Genomic DNA, 20,810 nt, shown 5'->3' on the forward strand with positions numbered 1-20,810 from the left:
CCTCCCTTAGCAAGGTAAACAGCCATGTCAGAGACAAGAAGGAAGGGAGGTGCACAAGAGATGTACACCGCCAAACTCATTCCCACCAGAAACATTATTAAAATGACAGTAAATACAAGTAACTCATTGAGATAAAATTCACAAATACAGAATTGAGAATAGAAATTATTGAAACACCTGCAAAAGAAATATAAGTGAGAAAAATATTTTTGAGTAGATAAATGAATTATATGGTACATTATGGACTGGCAGAAATAGTCCTTGGTTTGGTTTGTATTACTTACAGCTCTCAGTTTGAGCAGCACAGATGGCTCGATTCTCCTATTGAATTCCAGGAGACGGGAATACAGAACAGTTTTCTATTTCATGATGGTCACTGGAAATTTAAGAGATTGGCCAAGATTTTGCAGTTAATGCACACTGACTGTTTTCTTAGTGCTATTAGGAAGTTCATGACCTTTTTGTGGAATCAAATACATTGCCAGTCCTTCCCACCAGCAGTAGCACAGTTGTACAGCCAGTACAGTTGATGCCACAGCTGCAATGATCTAGGTTCATTTGTGACCTCTGGTTCTGCCTGTGTGCACGTTGCACTTTCACCCTGTCACCACGCCAGTTGTGAATCAGTAGGTTAAATGGCCTCCATAGATTGCTCTTGGTCTGTAGCTGAGTGGTAGAATCTGGGGAGAATTGATGGGAATATGGGAAGAATAAAATGTGATTAGTGTAAACAGGTGCTTGATGGTTGGCCTGATCCCTTGGTTTTGAACAGCTAGTTTCAAAGTGTACGATTTAGATTTAGACATACAGGATTGCAATAGGCCAATGCGGCCCTATGAATCCTTGCTGCCCAATTAACACCCCATTAACCTACACCCCAGTACAGTTTTTAAGGGTGGGAGGAAACCAGAGCCCACAGAAAAAAACCCACGCAGACACGGGGAGAACGTGCAAACTTCTTTCATACAGCTTGTATTTGAACCCGACCACTGGTGCTATAACCAACCGTGCTGCCCTGTAACACTATTCCAAAAAAGTGCTTAACACTATTCTCTGAGATTTTTATGAGTCAATCATGGTTGTCGATTAGGAGAATGCGGTTAAAAATTCAACCCATGGTATTTATTAAAAATATTGCATAGCTCATTCAAAGAATAAATAACAGTGTCAGTAAAATCTGATCAGCTGCTGTAAACTGGAAGTTGCAAAATCACTGAATCATGAGGCAAGGTAATAAATGCTGCTTTGTAGAGAAGAAGAGAACTTTGCATCGGATAGAGAAGAACTGACTGTAATAAAATGTCCTTCTATTTCTTTTTTTTAATTTTTCCATATTTTTTCCACTACAAATGTTAATTCTTGGTGGTGAAAGACTTCGTGGATAGCAATCCCTCAGCAACAAGTCTATTCCTAATGTGTGAATGTTGATGGCCTGTTTAATTGAAATTGTGCAAATTTCAACTTTTTAAGATAGGCCTAATTGGCCTATTGCAGTCCTGTATGTCTAAATCTAAATCGTACAGCTTTGAAACTAGCTGTTCAACCCATCAGGTCCAGACCAACCATCAAGTACCCATTTACACTAATCACATTTTATTCTTCCCATATTCCCATCAATGCTCCCCAGATGCTACCAATCAGCTACAGACCAAGATATTTTCCAGCAATCACCACTTTAAAACAATAACACATTGTCTTAAAATTCTTCTGCTATCCGAGACTAAAAGTGCTGACCATCCAAGGATTTGAGATTGCAGCAGGAATCAGAATTTGGGGACTTGATATTTACACCACAAATAAAATTGATTAAAACTCCATGCAATATGTACTTGGTAAAAAAGCATCCAGGTAATCTGTCTAGAGTAAAACTGAGAGTGACTTTTAACATAGTTCCATTCCTGGTGCTAAAACATCCTTATAGATTGGGAATAAAGAGAGTGATAAAGTGATTACTATTCCTTAAAAAGGCTACTCGGAGGCTAAGTGGCTTCTTTACTTTGACATGTTCAAGGAATTCACAACCAAGTATGGATGAGCTTTAAAAAGGTTTATTAATGAACACAAATGAACTTGTAATGTCCATGGTAACATTCTTAACCTTGGTCATGGTAACAGTCAATGTCTAATGTAAAATGACAAGACTCTTTGGTAACATAACATTCAATCCCCTCGATAATGGTCAACAGAAAATATCAGAGCCTCGCTCACCCAACGTCTATCCCGCCATTACAGTCAACGCAGGCTAACGACTCTCCAAACCCCCATCCACTTGCCATCAATGCCAGTCAACAGCACATGCGCAGCGGAAGATAAAGAACGCAGCAGCCTCCGGACCCAGGGATGTCACCGACACCTGCAGCCGAACTGACAATGGTAAGCAACATATCTTTGTCCCTTACACCAACCCTTAATTATTATGTTTCAAATAATAATTACACAATTATAAACAACAATCAAATACAGTAAATTCCAATATTATGTAGATCTTCTTTCTTCATAAGGCCAGAAGTTACCAGCACATACCCTTGAAAAGAGTGATCTTTACCAGCACTTTGGACCAGTAAAGTCTATAGATTGTGTAGTGAGCAAGGGGAAAGTCCAAAAAAGCCCAAAATGAAGTCAGATTTTGGGCTTCTTCCACTGTCACAGCACTATATAAGGAAATTCAAATTCCTCTGACAGACCTGTGGCCCTTTATTTTTGGCAGTTTTGTCAAGAAACTCAATATTCATTGTGCTTCTGCAGGTTGAGGCAGCCAGACACCCATAGAATCCATCGGCTCAATCAATTACATAATAAATTAGCTTTGATTTCAAGGCACTTGCTTCAGCACCCTCAGAATTTTTGATCCATTGCAGGACCAATCCCTTAATGTGAATACTGTAAGTTGGTGATGTGTTGCACATAGAACTGCAACTCCCTTTCAATTTCTAGTCAAAAATGACTGGACATACTTTCAGAGCGTATCCTAGAAGATCCTTTCTGATTATTACCACTGTCAGCTCAGCACATCCAATTTTTTTCTGAGCACCAGCAAGCATCAAACCAAACTTAATTACATCCACTGGCTATGAAAGAAAACTTGAGGACATGTCACAGTCCAGCACAGTTCCCATTATGTCTGGGATAAAGGGGAATTTCACACCGTTGGCACTGAAGTAAACAGGAGACATTCAGGTTCAAATTCCAATTGCTTGGATTAGGAATATTTCTGCAAGCATCAATCCTGGAGTGCATAATATTCACTTCACATTTCTCTGCTTCTTTGGTTCCAGTAACCACATCATTTGCACTCCTCAAGAGATTTAAAGGTACATCTCTGAATTATCCAGTCCACCTCCATGGAGAAAGATCACTTTGTAGTTTTCAGGAATTTTTAGTAGTTCTTGCAGGTCATTTTCTGCAGTGTTGACAATTTTGATGATGTCCACTGATCTATGGCTCATTTCCAGAACATAAATTCCAAAAAGTCCATAATCAAACAGCTCTTTTTGTACTTAATCCTGGTGCATAACCAGAACTTGTTTCAAAGGGCACTTAACAAGAAGGGCTTTTTTTCTCAGATCACACTTGCAAGCTCAATAACTGGCTGCATTTGGACCACTGCTGCCTCAATAAATTTATCAATAACAGATTCCCTTACTTGAGGTAAGGGAATGCTTTGTGTATCCTTATTTTCTCCAGTGGATGTATCAACCAAGTGCCTTACATTCTGGAACACGAGTTCAGTGATAAATGGTGTGATGGGTGCCATCAGCTGAATAAAACAGCAAACAAAGCTTCCAAAGCTCCTTCACAATTCTCAGTACCATTTTCCCCCTTAACCTTCTACAATTTATTCACATGTACCAGTTCGTGAGTATGTCCACAAATTTGACTAGTCTGGGCTCCACGGTGTAGAGTCTGCATGCTTCCATTTCTGCTTTGGAAAATTGGATTAAGGATTGTGTAAATGAAAGCATCCATTTATCCATGAGGTTGTCACTGTCCTCAACTATACTTCCAATGGAAAGAAATTGAATACCCTCTTCCTTCTGCAATCTCTGAATATTCTGAATAAAAAATCTGTATGCTTTGTACCAAGGTAGGAAGACATCCTTGAGGACATTGCTCACTCCTTGATTCTTGATTGGAATAAGGCAAATTTCAAGGAGATGCAAAAGGATTTAGAGGGGATAATTTATTTTCAGGGAAGGATGCAACAGATAAATGGAGGATATTCAAAGGGGAATTTTTGAGAGTACAGAGTCAGTATGTCCCTGTGAGGCTTAAAGGAAAGGTTAGAAAATATAGGGAGCCTTGGCTTTCGAAGGATATTGGGAAGTGGTTCTGAGAAAGGGGAATGTGTACAACAGGTAGAGACAGCAGGGAATAGATAAGGTGCTTTTGGAATATAAGGAGTATTTAAAAAAATCAAAGAAATTAGAAAAGCTAAAAGGAGATTTGAGGCTGCTTTGGAAGCAAGGTAAAAAATAAATCCAAAGGGTTTCTACGGGTACATTAAATGTAAAAGAATAGTGAGGGATAAAATTGGGCCCCTTGAGAATCAGAGGGGTAGGCGATGTGAGAAGCAAGAAGAGATGGGGGAAATGGGGAAATTTTTAAATTTTTTTTCTTCAGCGTTCACTAAGGAAAGGAATATTGAACCAGGAGAAGCAAGAAAAACTGGTTGTGAGATCATGGATAATATACAGATTAAAATAGCCAAAACTACTTCCTCATTAAAGAGAATAAATGTGGATAAATTTCTGGGTCCTGACAAGATATTCCCTAGGACTGAGGGAGGCTAGTGTACAAATAGTGGCGGCTCTGACAGAAATATTTAAAATGTCACTGGCCAAGGAGGAAGTTCCAGAGGATTGGAGGCTAGCTCATGTTGTTCCACTGTTTAATAAAGGCTTCAAAAGTAAATCTGGTAATTATGGGTCTGTGAGTCTGACGTCAGTAGTGGGTGAACTAATGGAGAGTGTTCTTAGAGACGGTATATACAATTATTGGGAAAGACAGGAATTAGGAGTAATCAACATAGTTTTGTACTTGGTAGATCATGTTTAACAAATCAGAGTTTTTCGAGGAGGTTACTAAGAAGGTTGCAAGGGGAAAGCTGTGGATGTTGCCTACAAGGCCTTTCACGACGTTCCGCAAGAGGTTAGTTAGAAAAGGTTCAATCATTAGGTATTTATGTTGAAGTAGTGAAATGGATTCAACAATGGTTGGATGGGAGATGCCAGAGAGTAGTGGTGGATAAAAAAGGGGATGTTCTATATGAAGATGGACAGAGGTTGATTGCAAAACATCATAAGAGAGCTGTTGGAAAAGATAGGGGCATGCAGGAAGTAAAAAGTGGGATATCTCTAAAATGCATACATTTTAATGCTAGGAGCATTGTAAGGAAGGTGGATGAGCTGAAGATATGGATTGACACTTGGAAGTAAGACGTGGTAGTGACTAGTGAAACATGGTTACAGGAGGGATGTGACCGTCAGCTAAATATTCCTGGATTTCATTGCTTTAGGTGTGATAGAACTAAGGGAGGGGGTGGCAAGAGGGGGTGGGGTTGCACTACCTGTTAGAGAAAATATTACAGCAGTGCTTAGGTGCGAAAAAATAGAAGGCTCATCCAGGGAGGCTATTTGGGTGGATTTGAAGAATGGGAAAGGGCAAGTTATAATTATAGGGGTGTATTATAGACCACCGAATGGGGAACGCAAATTAGAAGTACAAATTAGTAGGGAGATAGCAGATATTTGTAATAAGCACAGGGTAGTGATTGTGGGAGATTTTAATTTTCCGAATATTGATCGGTAAACCCATTCCGTGAAAGGGGTGGATGGGTTGGAATTTGTAAAATGCGTGCAGGATAGCTTTTTACATCAATACGTGGAGGTACAAACTAAAGGAGCTGTGTTGGATTTACTGTTGTGGAATGAGATGGTTCAGGTGACAGAGGTATGTGTGGGGGAGCACTTCGGGTCCAGTGATCATAGTGCCATTAGCTTCAAGGTAATAATGGAAAAGGATAGGTCTGGGCCCAGAGTTGAGGTTTTTGAGTGGGGAAAAGCTAGGCTTGAGGAGATGCAAAAGGATTTACAAGGGGTGGATTGGGACAATTTGTTTTCTGGGAAGGATGTAATAGATAAATTGAAGTGTTTTCAAGGAGAGACTTTAAGAGTACAAAATCTTTATATACCTGTTAGGTTGAAAGGTCAGGTCAAAAGTTTGGGAGCCATGGTTCTCAAGGGATATTGGAAACTTGGTTCGAAAAAAGAGGGAGTACTACAATAAATATAAGGAACAGGGAAAAATGGAGATGTTTGGGTACTATATTGAATGTAAAAAGAATCTTAAGAAAGAAATTAGAAAAGCTAAAAGGTATGAGGTGTCTATAGCAAGCAGGGTGAAAATAAATCCAAAGGGTTTCTACAAATATGTAAATAGCAAAAGGAAAGTGAGAGATAAAATTGGTCCAATATAGAATCAGAAAGGACAAATGTGTGTGGAGTGTAAGGTAAAACATCATGAGATGGGAATGTGTAAGGAGTTACCCTGCCCTGTACAGGGCTGTAACAAGATGTAAATGCATCCTTGTACTTACAAGATAAGAGAGACATTGATGGATTGAGAGGCAGGAAGCTAGCAGGGAAAGGATAGCAACAGTTTTAGTCATTGGACAAGTAATGATATGATGATGTTCTAAGCACATATCCAAGGGTATAAAAAATCACCATTTTGCTGATAACGGCAGAATGCATTCTCCGACTAACATGTTTAGTCGCAAGTGTTACAATCCGGTAATAAAGAACAAAGAACCCTGATTTCGACTCAGCCTGGTGTTTGTCTCACTCATTCATGAACAAAACAGACCTAACAGGAGCCAAAAGAGATGATGGAGGAGGTCTTGAACAATTTCTTTTCCTCAGTATTTACTGAGGAGAAGGATATTGAACTGTGCAGGGTAAAGGAAGCAAAGCGGGTATATATGGAGACCATAGTGTTCAAGAGGTAGTACTGGAGCTTTTGAAACATATTAAGGTTTTCCCCTGGACCTTGAGAGAAGTTAGTGAGGAAATAGCGGAGGCTCTGGCAGTGATTTTTCAAATGTCATTAGAGACAGGTATAGTGCCGAAGGATTGGCATGTTGCACATGTGGTTCCTTTGTTTAAAAATGGTTCGAGGAGCAAGCCTAGCAATTATCGGCCTGCAAGTTTGATGTCTGTGGTAGGTAAATTAATGGAAAGTGTTCTTAGAGATAGTATTTATAAGTATATGGAGGGTCAGGGACACTCAACATGGAGTTGTGCGTGGAAGGTCGTGTTTGACCAATCTTGTTGCATTTTTTGAAGAGGTGACTAGGAATGTTGTTGAGGGTAGAGTAGTGGATGTTATCTATATGGACTTCAGTAAGGCATTCAATAAGGTTCTGCATGGGACATTAGTTAGGAAGGCTAAGTCCCAGGGTATTAATTTGGAGATAGTCAAATGGATTCAACAGTGGGTGGAAGGAAGGTGCCAGAGAGTAGTAGCAGATAACTGTTTGTCAGGATGGAGGCCCGTGACAAGCAGTGTACCTCAGGGTTTGGTATTGGGACCATTGCTGTTTGTCATATATATTAATGATCTGGAGGATAGGGCGGTAAATTGGATTAGTAAATATTCAGATGATACTAAAATAGGTGGGAATTGTGGATGATGAAGAGTGTTTTCAAAGATTGCAGAGGGATTTAAACTGCTTAGAGGAGTGGGCAGAAAGATGGCAGATGGAGTTTAATGCTGATAAGTGTGAGGTGCTTTATTTTGGAAAGAATAATCAAAGCAAGACATAGGTGGTAAATGGGAAGGCATTGAAGAATGCAGTGGAGCAGAAAGATCTAGGAATATCGGTGCATTGTTCCCTGAAGGTAGGAGCACATGTGGATAGGGTAATTAAGAAGGCCTTTAGTATGCTTGCCTATGTAAATCAGTGCATAGAATATAAGAGTTTGGAAGTAATGATGAAACTGTACAAGGCATTGGTGAGGCCAAATTTAGAGTGCTGTGTACAGTTCTGGTCACCGATTTATAGGAAGGATATTAACAAGATAGAGAAAGTGCAGAGAAGATTTACAAAAATGTTACCTGGATTTCAGCATCTGGAATACAAGGAAAGATTGAGCAAATAAGGTCTTTATTCCTTGGAGTGTAGAAGGTTGAGAGGGGATTTGAAAGAGGTGTTTTAAGATAATGAGAGGGATAGATAGAGTAGATGTGGAAAGGCTTTTCCCATTGAGAGTAGGAGAGATGGATACAAGAGGTCATGGTTGAGAGTTGATGGGCAAAGGTTTAGAAATAACATGAGGGGGAACTTCTTTACTCAGAAAATGGTTACTGTGTGGAATGGGCTTCCGGGAAAGGTGGTGGAGGCAGTGTCAATTTTGTCATTGAAGAAAGAGTTGGATAAGTATATGGATGGGAGGGGGATGGAGGAATATGGGCAGAGTGCTGGTAAGTGGGATTAGAGGAGGGTAATTGGATCAGTGCGGACTAGAAGGGCCAAATTGGACTGTTTCCGTGCTGTAATTGTTATATGGTTAAATTGGAAGCTGGTGACTAGTAGAGTGCCCCAGGGATCAGTGGGTCCATTGTTGTTTGTCATATATATTAATGATCTAGATGATAGGGTGGTAAATTGGATTAGTAAGTATTCAGATGATACAAAGATTGATGGTGTTGTGGACAGTGAAGAAGGTTATCAAAGCTTGCAGTGGAATATAGGACAGTTAGAAGAGTGGGCTGAAAGATGGCAGATGGAGTTTAATACTGATAATGTGAGATGCTACATTTTGGTAGGACTAATCAGCAAAGGTCATGCACATTAAATGATAGACAATTGAGGAGTGCAGTAGAACAAAGGGATTTGGGAATTATTGTACATAATTCTCTGATAATTGAGTCATTTGTAGATAGGGTGGTGAAGAATTTGGTATATTGGCCTTGTTACAAGCCCAGAGGATCCCAAAACCCAGCAGCAATAGATATTCACCAAGACAAATGGTTACTTAAACAAAAGTTGCTTTTAATTATCTTTATCATATCACTATTAATTAACTAACCTAACTTCTAATTCTAAGCACACATGTATGTAAGTTTATAAAAGTTCTTTGATTCACAGTCCAATCTCACTTCTCATTCCTTCAAGTTTACTGGTTGCAGGCAATTCTTATACTGTTCACAGAATTTAACATTTATGAACTTCACCAGGTTTTGGTGCTTGAAAGGTAAATGGTTACCACTCAGGAAGGTTGTTGCCTGTTTTCAGAGAGTTGTTGTTCACTGGACACCCACAACTGATTCCTTGTAACCAGCCACTTCAGTGTCTTGTTGAAGAAACTTGCCCCCTCAGAGTTCTCCAGATGATAACCTCTTTCTTTCAGGTCACAGAGTTCCTTTTTGTTTTCCTTATTTCAAGTGACACATTATGCAGCCAGTCCTCTCCTGCTTTATGAACCACAAGGGCTTTGACTAGGTTGAACTAAGCACTCACAACCCATCTTCCAAATGGGGTTTTCCACAAGCTTGCCAGCTTGTCCTGTTCCAGTCCAAGCTGCTGCTGTTGACTGTAAAATTGCAGAACTGAATTCCCTCTCTCTCTCTTACAACATCCTCTTAGAAAGAGGGTGCATTATCTGTAGAGGTTTTGTGTCATCCAGTTTTATTGATGACCATGAAAGAGCCTTCTTCCCTACAAGTTGTAGCAATTTTATGTTCATTACCAAAATGCTCCTGTAGATAGGGTGGTGTATCCCCTGTCTGGGCCATATGTAAGCAACTCCTTGCAAGTTCCCTTGGCTGACCTCTGAGTAGTGTTCCAGATAATAGAGAAAATCTCTGGGGCTTTTGCTCTTACTTTCAATACTGTGTTCAAAGGATTTAATGAATGCTTGGTACTGAAGTGGCTCACCATCAAAAACTTGAAAATCTCCTTCTTTGGCATGGAAGAGAAACATCGTAGCTGGATTAATAATGCAGTGATTTCATTTTCCCTTTCTATGGCTGTGAATACAATGCTCTGTACACCGTTGTTTGTAGCAGGTAATATAGCTGGAGATGCCACACATGCATGTTCACCCAGATTCCTGATGATTAACTGGAGTGTCCGGGAAACTGTGGTGAAAGAATGGAATTGACCTACATCTCCATCTGCGGTTGTTAATATTGGTGTTTGTGGATTGGTAACACCTTGCTTTGGGAGGATTTGTCCATGCATGTCTTGTAACTGTGGTACAAAAGGATCTGCCTTAGCATTAAGTGCTTTCTTTTCCTGTTGTCCTCATTCAAAATATGACTCCATACTCACTTCAGATAAGCAGCTTCAGACACCAGATCCCTTTGAGGCTCCTAGTACCCTCCCACTAGGCCATATTAGTAGCAAAGTTTACATCCAGCTCCAGCTTCTCCTTTTTCCCTCCTTAGCTGCTGTTCCTGCTCTTCCAAGGCATGTTTATCCTTAAGCCATTTTTGTTGTGCGACAAATGCAACCCCTTCAGCCTCAGCAGATGTTGGACTGGAAACTCGGGAGCTTGATTCAGAGGAATTTTGTTTGCTTCTCCTGCTTCCAACATTTGACACATTGTCACCTGGTTGTATTTCATCCTGCATGTCAGATGTTGCCTTAATATTTGACTCTTTCTCCAGTTGGAGTTGCACACCCTTTGCATCTTCATCCTCTTCACCACCGTTTTCTGACATGCCTTCAGCCATTTCCAAGTTGCTGACTTTAAATTCAGTCAATGTCTTCTGCAGTGGTTTTAATTGCACCTCAGCGACGATGTTGGCTGTGGCGACCATTTTATGTGTCTTCATCCAACTGTCCTCCAAACTCTAGCACCAAGTACGCACAACACAAGCACAAAATCAGCAATCACCAGTAGATGAGTGGCAACACCTGCAAACTGTGTTCAAACTAAATAAATACAGAAGGAATCCACAAATGTAATCCTACCGCTTGTGATGGGTGTGGCGCACTTCTGTCAACAAGCAAGTTTCCACCATGACAGCAGTCAATGAAAACTCTGTTATTCTTGGTAAATGACTCTGCCAGAGTGTTCATAAGACATTCTGCTCTAGGATTAGAAACCCTAGACCACTCTGTGGTCGATGTTCAGATCAATGGAGGCAGATTGCTATCAGTGGCCTGCGCTCACCATTTCCAACATGGCTGCCATATTGCTTTCATATTGCTCAAAACCAAAAAAGGGATGTTCCAACAATGTCCAATTCAATCCTATTCAATAGTTTTCTGTTGACTAAATGTAGTGACTACCATCCATAAAAAAGCCGCTCGAAGGCTAAATGGGCTCTTCACTTTGATGCATTTGAGGAATTCATGACGAAGTCCAGATGAGTTTTAGAACAGTTTATTAATTAACAAAGTACTCGTAATCTTCTTAAACATGGTAATGGTCAATGTCTAACGTACAACAACCAGTCTCTCCGGTAATGTAACGTTCAATCGGTAATGCTCAACAGAAAATTTCAGAGCATCACTCACCCACTGTCTATCCCATAATTTTACAGACAACGCAGGCTAACGACTCTCCAAACCCCAGCCCACGCACCAACAACCCTAGTCAACAGCCTATGCACACTGAAAGATACAGAACGCCACAGCCTCTGGATCCCGGGATGCCACCAACACCGCAGCCAAACTGACAATGGTAAGCAACGAGACTGTGATTCTTACAAGTGGTGTCACCCAGTGAGGGTCAGCACGGTCAACTCATCAAGCTGTCCTGACACCCATGTCCAGTTCTTTAATCGGTACTTCTGTTAAGCGATGTTCAAAGCCAGGAATGTAGCCAACCAAATTATCATCCACCATATTTATAAATTAATAAAAAATTTACAGGTGTTTTTTGTTATGCAGGCCATAATTTCTTATTACATGGTGAATCAAACTGTTTCAAACTGACAATTACTTTGCAATGATTTCAACAGAAGCTATTACAGAAAATCACTCAATTACAATCAATGATTATTACTACTTCCATGTAATTATTCACAATTACAGCTGTAGGTCAGAGATATGAATTTCTCAGAGTTTGACAGTCACTTGTTCAGCAAAGGTTCTAAAATTATAAAACAAATATGGACGAGAAAGAGGCACAAAGGACATTTTTGCTCACAAATCTGCAAAAAATTCTTCAAAAGGAAATTCCAACTCCAGACGAAGTAAAAAAAATCTCGTTTTTAAAATATTTTATTGAGTGTAACAAAAACCCTTTACACAAGGTATATTAATGATAATAAATCAAATCATATCATATATGTCACATATCAATTGAAAATTAGAATCATAATTACTGCACTAAATTATTTTGTTCAAGACATCAAATTCTACAATTATAATAATTAAACAATTAAATTATAACATGTATTATGTTCCAATATTGAATACAAAACTTATACAAATACACATAAAATTCCCTTACACAAGATATATTATACTTGTGTAGTGCCGGCTACACTGCTCCTGCAATAACACACGCAACCAGACAGGTTGAGCTCAGTGAGCAGACTGGTTTATTGCAGGCTGCTGGGCTGCACTTATACTCCCAGCCCAGACCTGGCTGAGAACCGCGCTGGAGGGCACTGATGTCACCCGGGAGTCACGTGGTCCCCAAGCGCGGGTTTTTGATCCCGAGCTGGAAGGAAGGGAAACCCCTGACAGCGCCATTTTGGCCGGCTGCCCCGCCACATGACCTTCAAGCGGGGCTGGTTCGCTTGCCTTGTGGTGAGCCACCACACTTCTGATTTGATAGTGTTGTTCTGTGATATGATCCATAATCCGTAGATAAACGCCCCTTTACTTATTTACTCTTATATTTTTTTTTCCTTTTCATTATTAAGACTAAAAGATAAATTTACTTTCTTCATTGAGGCGAACTCCCCGTCTCTCCCCTCCCTCATCAATTCTCACCCTTCCTCTCCTGTCCTCCTATCCATGCCAAATTATCACCTTTAGCTTACTATTTATATTTGATGGCAACATTCCATGTAGATTTTTTAGATGGTGGGGAGAGTTTTGCCTGTGATGTACTGGGTTGTTTCCACCAGCTTTTGCAGGGCTTTCCGCTCAGGGGTATTGGTTCCCCATACCAGGCTATGGGGAAGGTGGTCAGCACACTTTCCACTACACAACTGTAGAAATTAGCCAAGATTTCTGATGACATACCAAACCTTCACCGACTCCTGAGGAAGTAGAGGCACTAACTTGTTTCCTTCACAATGGTATTAATATGATGGGTCCAGGTCGGAAGATAATGACCCCCTTAAATTTATAATTGCTCCCCCTCTCCATCTTTCAGCTAAGTGATACATGAAATAATCTATAGGTTATTCTGTGGAATTTCTCTTGTTTACGTAAAATCTAGTCAGTCTCAAACAAAGCAAAACATGGAAGATGTACCCATCACCAATCACAATCCAGATAACTGAGAAAGTATATTTCTAATATAGCCATTGCATTCTGTGTTACTATACCAAGGAATTAACTCGAGGATTCAAATTACACCAAATATTGTTCTGCTTCTTGCATATATAAAAAGTGAAATAAAGTATGTAAGATGATATTAATCACACCCTGACTAAAAAATAATTTGCACGATAGAATATGTTATGAGAGTAAAATGCTATTTGAGCAAATTCTTTGGCTTGGCTTCGCGGATGAAGATTTATGGAGGGGGTAAAATGTCCACGTCAGCTGCAGGCTCGATTGTGGCTGACAAGTCCGATGCGGGACAAGCAGACACGGTTGCAGCGGTTGCAGGAGAAATTGGTTGGTTGGGGTTGGGTGTTGGGTTTTTCCTCCTTTGTCTTTTGTCAGTGAGGTGGGCTCTGCGGTCTTCTTCAAAGGAGGTTGCTGCCCGCCGAACTGTGAGGCGCCAAGATGTATGGTTTGAGGCGATATCAGCCCACTGGCGGTGGTCAATGTGGCAGGCACCAAGAGATTTCTTTAGGCAGTCCTTGTAGCTCTTCTTTGGTGCACCTCTGTCACGGTGGCCAGTGGAGAGCTCGCCATATAACACGATCTTGGGAAGGCGATGGTCCTCCATTCTGGAGACGTGACTCACCCAGCGCAGCTGGATCTTCAACAGCGCGGACTCGATGCTGTCGGCCTCTGCCATCTCAAGTAATTTGATGTTAGGGATGAAGGCGCTCCAATGAATGTTGAGGATGGAGCGGAGACAACGCTGGTGGAAGCGTTCTAGGAGCCGTAGGTGATGCCAGTAGAGGACCCATGATTCAGAGCCGAACAGGAGTGTGGGTATGACAACGGCTCTGTATACACTTATCTTTGTGAGGTTTTTCAGTTGGTTGTTTTTCCAGATTCTTTTGTGTAGTCTTCCAAAGGTGCTATTTGCCTTGGCGAGTCTGTTGTCTATCTCGTTGTCGATCCTTGCATCTGATGAAATGGTGCAGCCGAGATAGGTAAACTGGTTGACCGTTTTGAGTTTTGTGTGCCCGATGGAGATGTGGGGGGGCTGGTAGTCATGGTGGGGAGCTGGCTGATGGAGGACCTCCGTTTTCTTCAGGTTGACTTCCAGGCCAAACATTTTGGCAGTTTCCGCAAAACAGGACGTCAAGCGCTGAAGAGCTGGCTCTGAATGGGCAACTAAAGCGGCATCGTCTGCAAAGAGTAGTTCACGGACAAGTTTCTCTTGTGTCTTGGTGTGAGCTTGCAGTTGCCTCAGATTGAAGAGACTGCCATCCGTGCGGTACCGGATGTAAACAGCGTCTTCATTGTTGAGGTCTTTCATGGCTTGGTTCAGCATCATGCTGAAGAAGATTGAAAAGAGGGTTGGTGCGAGAACACAGCCTTGCTTCATGCCGTTGTTGATGGAGAAGGGTTCAGAGAGCTCATTGCTGTATCTGACCCGACCTTGTTGGTTATCGTGCAGTTGGATAAATATCCAGAATTCAAGCCTGAAGGAACCAGCAAAAAAATTGCAGAAAATAGGTAAAAATATGAAAGTCTAAAATTGGCACTCCCCCACCCCTCCAGCTGTCACGCAATGTGCAATCTCAAGTAACCAGAAAATTCACATCCCGCATCTATCATTCCCAATAGGTACTGGATATTGGGAGTTTTTACTGCATATCTGAATGTTGGGAGCCCATTTCCAGAGGATGGTGGGTGAAGAGAAGGAGCAACTTTTGTGTGAGTTGAGGAAGAGCTTTTTTTATTTTGGCTCTACATTCAGGCAGGTGTGGGATTGGCTGATGCTTTCCTACCAGGGAGCACTTACCTTGCCCTATGAGTCATTGCATGAGAATCATTCGGTCTTTGAAAATAAAAACTGCTGCAAGGCAAAATATATCCAAATTTAAGGTCCTTTTTAATCACATGAAATATTAGTGACAAATACACCAACTGCCAGCCCCTTTATCTGATTTAATGGGCAGCAGAAATCTAGGCAGAAAGAAATCTGCAGAGGCATTCAGGGAGCTTTCAAGCTTAATCAACACAATCTGATTTCTACATCTCAGATTTCCTTTTCCAGGTTTCAACCAGGATATAACTACAGTTTCTTTTCCCATTAAATATCATTGTTAGGTGTGTTCATTTTTGCATTATGCACTCTAAATTAGTTTTCTTGTTGGTAATATCAACGGAAGATAATATCAATGGAAGAACTAATTTGTGGTATCTTAGCATAGTATTCACTGTACATCACTTCCATATCAATGAACTGAAACAATCTACAATTCTTTGAGTTATATTATTGGAACCATTTTATTGTGAGCTTTCAGAATGCAACAAAATCAGACACACAAAAATAAATTCTGCTTAAATATTACAATAATATTGAGCCAATCAATATTTTTGTCTGTTGTAAACTGAGTATTATAAAAAAGCTGTCATTATAATCCTTCTGATGTTGCATCAAAACAAGTGAGTCTTATTTTAAAAAATTGCATTTGCCTTGCAGATTAACATAATGTTTGTCATGTGTACCTCATTCATAGAAACACCAGCAACCGTTCAAAGGCTGCTAAAGGGTTTAAAGAATATTTGCTGTGAAACAAAATTCTGCAGGTGCTGTGATTGCAGTAAAAACAAATGCTGGAGGAACTCAACAGGTCTCTCAGAGTCCGCAGAAGTTAAAGATATATTACTGTCACTTCGGGCCTGAGACCTTCTTCAAGGTATGAATAAAAAGCAGGCAGGCACCTGAATTAAAAGGCTCTGGAGAAGGAAAGAAAGATTAAGGGGAGGAACCCAGGCTAACAGGCTGAATGTGATAAATGGGCATGGATAGGAGGACAGAAGAGGAAAGGTGAGAATTGATTGGGGGAGGGGAGGGAAGTTTACCTATGTGAATGCAGAGCTGGAAAAGGAGGCAGAGGGAAAAGGAAAGACAGAGCTTGAGGAAGGGAGAAATAGAGATAGATGCGGGAGGGGGGAGGTGTGGGGCACACTGACGAAAACCATAAAAGTCAATGTTAATGTCATCAAGTTGGAGGGTGCCCAGATGTAATATGATGTGTTATTCCTTATATGAATTTGTGGGAGGCCTCATTATGGAATCATGGACAGACTTATCGGCATGGGAATGGGGCAGGGAATTGAAATGGGTGGCCACTGGGACAGAGCCGAAGTGCTTGACAAAGCGATCTCCTGGTTTGCATCCAGGTTTCATTTGAACATTTTTCACAAATAATGTACCCTAACACATGTTGCTCTCTTTGATATAATTAGGATGGTATCAGTGCCATTAGGAACAGTGTAGATCACTAGTGGGGTGTAGGGGTGTGGGCCACACCGGGTGACACCATCAGAGGTGGTGAGACTAAAATTTTTGTGCAGCATTTCAGTGGAAATTAATTTTTTTATAAAAATATCCCTGCAGTGAGTTATAACAACAAAAACAAAGTCCAGCTTACATATATCAATATATCTACAAAGCTAAAAATTGGAAGCTAATTTACTTTGTGAACCTTCTAATGTGCTCTGGTCAGAGCCCCACCCCCACACCATTCCCCCTGACTCAGTGCTGCTGCCGCCCCTCCCCACCCATCTTAGTGGTGCTGCCGCCACCCCAGACATACAAGGAACACACACACCTGTTTCTCTTACGCTCGGTACACTTGTATACTAGGTCCATGGGGGAGGGGGGGTGACATCCCACATCTACCACACCGGATGGCACCAACCCTACTGATGTCACTGGTGTACATGAGTTTATAGAACCATAGATTCATACAATAGGCCTGTAGCTCAGTTCATTTCGTCTTCCTCTCCTTCATTTCTATGTACCATTGCTGCATTCTCAGGCTATCTTCTAATTTCTTTTTGTGCTCCATCTAAATCAAGTCCAAGTTCTTTACTTCTGATATTACTTAGAAGAAAGATCTCTGTATTTTTTGGTATGTTATTTTTTGCGATTTTATTTAATACCTGGTTTAGATCTTCCCAAAACTTTTCCACTTTCTCACATGCCCAAATTGTTCCCGTTTCCTTCTTACACTGAAAACATCTGTCTGATACCGTTGGGTCCCATTTATTTAACTTTTGGGGCATGGTGTATAGCCTGTGTAACCAATTATATTGTATCATGCGTAACCTCGTGTTTATTGTATTTTTCATAGTTCTGGAGCATAGCTTTTCCCATGTTTCATTCTTTATCTTTATGTTTAGATCTTGTTCCCATTTTTGTTTGGGTTTACAGCTTGTTTCCTTATTCTCTCTCTCTTGCAGTTTGATGTACATGTTTGTTATAAATGTTTTAATTATCATTGTGTCTGTAATCACATATTCAAAATTGCTCCCTTCTGGTAACCTCAGCCTGTTTCCCAATTTGTCCTTCAAGTAGGTTTTCAGTTGGTGGTATGCAAACATTGTACCATGAGTTATACCATATTTGTACTTAATTTGTTCAAAAGATAATAATTTATTTCCCGATAAACAATTTTCTATTCTTTTGATCCTTTTCTCTCCCATTCTCTAAGGGAAAGGTTATCTATTGTGAAAGGGATTAGTTGATTTTGCGTCAGTATTAATTTTGGTAGTTGATAATTTGTTTTATTCCTTTCTACGTGAATCTTCTTCCAAATGTTGAGCAGATAGAGCAGTACTGGTGAATTCCTATGTTGCACCAACTTTTCATCCCACATATATAGTATATGTTCAGGTACCTTCTCCCCTATTTTATCTAGCTCTAATCTGGTCCAATCTGGTTTTTCCCTTGTTTGATAAAAATCTGATAGGTATCTTAATTGTGCTGCTCTATAATAATTCTTAAAGTTTGGTAGCTGTAAGCCCCCTTGTTTGTACCATTCTGTTAATTTATCTAGCGCTAACCTCGGTTTCCTCCCTTTCCATAAGAATTTCCTTATTATTTTCTTTAGCTCCTTGAAGAATTTCTCTGTTAGGTGAATTAGTAACGATTGGAATAGGTATTGTATCCTTGGGAAGATATTCATTTTAATGAAATTTACCCTTCCTATCAGTGTTAGTGGTAAATCTTTCCAATGTTCTAAGTTGTCTTGTAATTTATTCATTAATGGCTGATAATTTAGTTTGTATAGATGGCCTAGATTATTATCTAGTTGTATACCTAGGTATTGGATTCCTTGTGTTTGCCATCTAAATGGTGATTCTTTCTTAAACTTTGTGAAATCCGCATTATTCATTGGCATCGCTTCACTTTTATTTGCGTTGATCTTGTACCCCAATACTTCTCAATATTCCTTCAATTTCTTATGTAATCCTTTTATTGATATTTCTGGTTCTGATAAGTATACTATGACATCATCTGCAAATAGATTGATTTTATATTCCTTCTCTTTTATTTTAATCCCTCTTATTTTATTTTCTGTTCTTATCAGTTCTGCCTGTGGTTCTATAGCTAATGCGAACAGCGAGGGAGATAGTTGACATCTCTGCCTGGTTGACCTGCTTAATTTAAATTGGTTTGATATATATCAATTTACTATCACCTTCGCCAATGGTCCCTTATATAATGCTTTAATCCAATTAATATATATCTCTGGTAGGTTGAACCTCTGTAGTACTTTGAATAAATAATTCCATTCTACTCTGTCAAAGGCTTTCTCTGCGTCTAAGGTAACCACCACTGTTGGCGTCTTGTTTCCTTGTACTGCATGGATTAAGTTAATGAATTAAAGATATTGTCCGTTGTTCGTCTTTTCTTAATAAATCTAGTTTGATCTAGTTTTACTATTTTTGGTACACAGTCAGCCAATCTGTTTGCTATTAGTTTAGCTATTATCTTATAATCTGTGTTAAGTAGCGATATTGGTCTATACGATGCTGGTGTTAGTTAATCTTTCCCCATCTTTGGTATTACTGTAATTATTGCTGTCTTGCATGAATCTGGCATGCTTTGTGTTTCTTCAATCTGGTTAATCATTTCCAGGAGAGGAGGAATTTATAAGTCTTTAAATATTTTATAGAATTCTATTGGGAGTCTGTCCTCTCCTGACGTTTTATTGTTCGGTAGTTTTTTTTAATATATCCTCTATTTCCACTATTTCAAATGATTTTATTAATTTATTTTGCTCCTCTTCTTGCAATTTCAGTATTTCAATTTTAGCTAGAAGCTCATCTATTTTATCTTCTTTCCCTTCGTTCTCAGTTTGATATAGTTGCTCGTAGAATTCTTTGAAATTTTCATTGATCTCTGTTGGGTTATATGTAATTTGTTGTCCTTTTTCCTTGATGCCAATACCGTACTTTTAGTTTGTTCTATCTTAAGCTGCCAAGCTAGTATTTTGTACATTTTATTTTTCTCCTAGCTCATAATACTTCTGTTTTGTCTTCATTATGTTCTTCTCCACCTTGTACATTTGTAATGTTTCATATTTGATTTTTTTGTCCGCCAATTCTCTTCTTTTTGTTGTATCTTCCCTTGTTGCTAATTCTTTTTCTGTACTTGCTATTTCCCTTTCCAGCTGTTCTATTTCCCGATTGTAGTCCTTCATCTTAGTTACATAACTTATTATCTGCCCTCTGATTAATGCTTTCATTGCATCCCATAGTATAAATTTATCTTTCACTGATTCCGTATTTATTTCAAAGTACATTTTAATTTGTCACTCAATTAATTCTCTAAAATCCTGTCTTTTAAGTAGCATGGAGTTTAATCTCCATCTATATGTTCTCGGTGGGATGTACTCCAGCTCTATTGCTAATAACAGGGGTGAGTGATCCGATAACAATCTAGCTTTATATTCCGTTTTTCTAACTCTCCCTTGGATGTGGGCTGACAACAGGAACAGGTCTATCCTTGAGTATGTTTTATGTCTACCCAAATAATATGAGTATTCCTTCTCCTTTGGGTGTTTTGTCTCCTCCATATGTCCAAAAGTTGCATTTCCTGCATCGATTTAACCATAAATTTGGTTACTTTGTTCTTTCTGCTAGTCTTTTTTCCAGTTTTATCCATCTTTGAGTCCAAATTAAGGTTAAAGTTCCCTCCTATCAGTATATTCCCCTGCATATCTGCAATCTTCAAAAATATATCTTGCATAAATTTTTGATCCTCTTCATTAGGTGCATATACATTGAGCAAATTCCAAAATTCTGAATATATCTGACACTTTATCATTACATACCTCCCTGCTGGATCTATTATTTCCTCCTCTATTTTGATTGGTACATTTTTATTGATTAATATACCTACTCCTCTGGCTTTTGAATTGTATGATGTTGCCGTTACGTGCCCTACCCAGTCTCTCCTTAATTTCTTGTGTTCCACTTCAGTTAGATGTGTTTCCTGCATGAATGCTATATCAATTTTTTCTTTCTT

The 20,810-nt window shown here is 39.7% G+C and overlaps 1 pseudogene; it reads right to left on the reverse strand.

Annotated features, from left to right (window-relative positions):
• Window positions 1–2,509: 2,509 nt before the first annotated feature.
• Window positions 2,510–9,983, reverse strand: LOC138752231 (phosphoserine aminotransferase-like; annotated as a pseudogene).
• Window positions 9,984–20,810: the final 10,827 nt, after the last annotated feature.

This window comes from Narcine bancroftii, chromosome 2 (assembly GCF_036971445.1).
Source record: "Narcine bancroftii isolate sNarBan1 chromosome 2, sNarBan1.hap1, whole genome shotgun sequence".
Classification (NCBI taxonomy): domain Eukaryota; kingdom Metazoa; phylum Chordata; class Chondrichthyes; order Torpediniformes; family Narcinidae; genus Narcine; species Narcine bancroftii.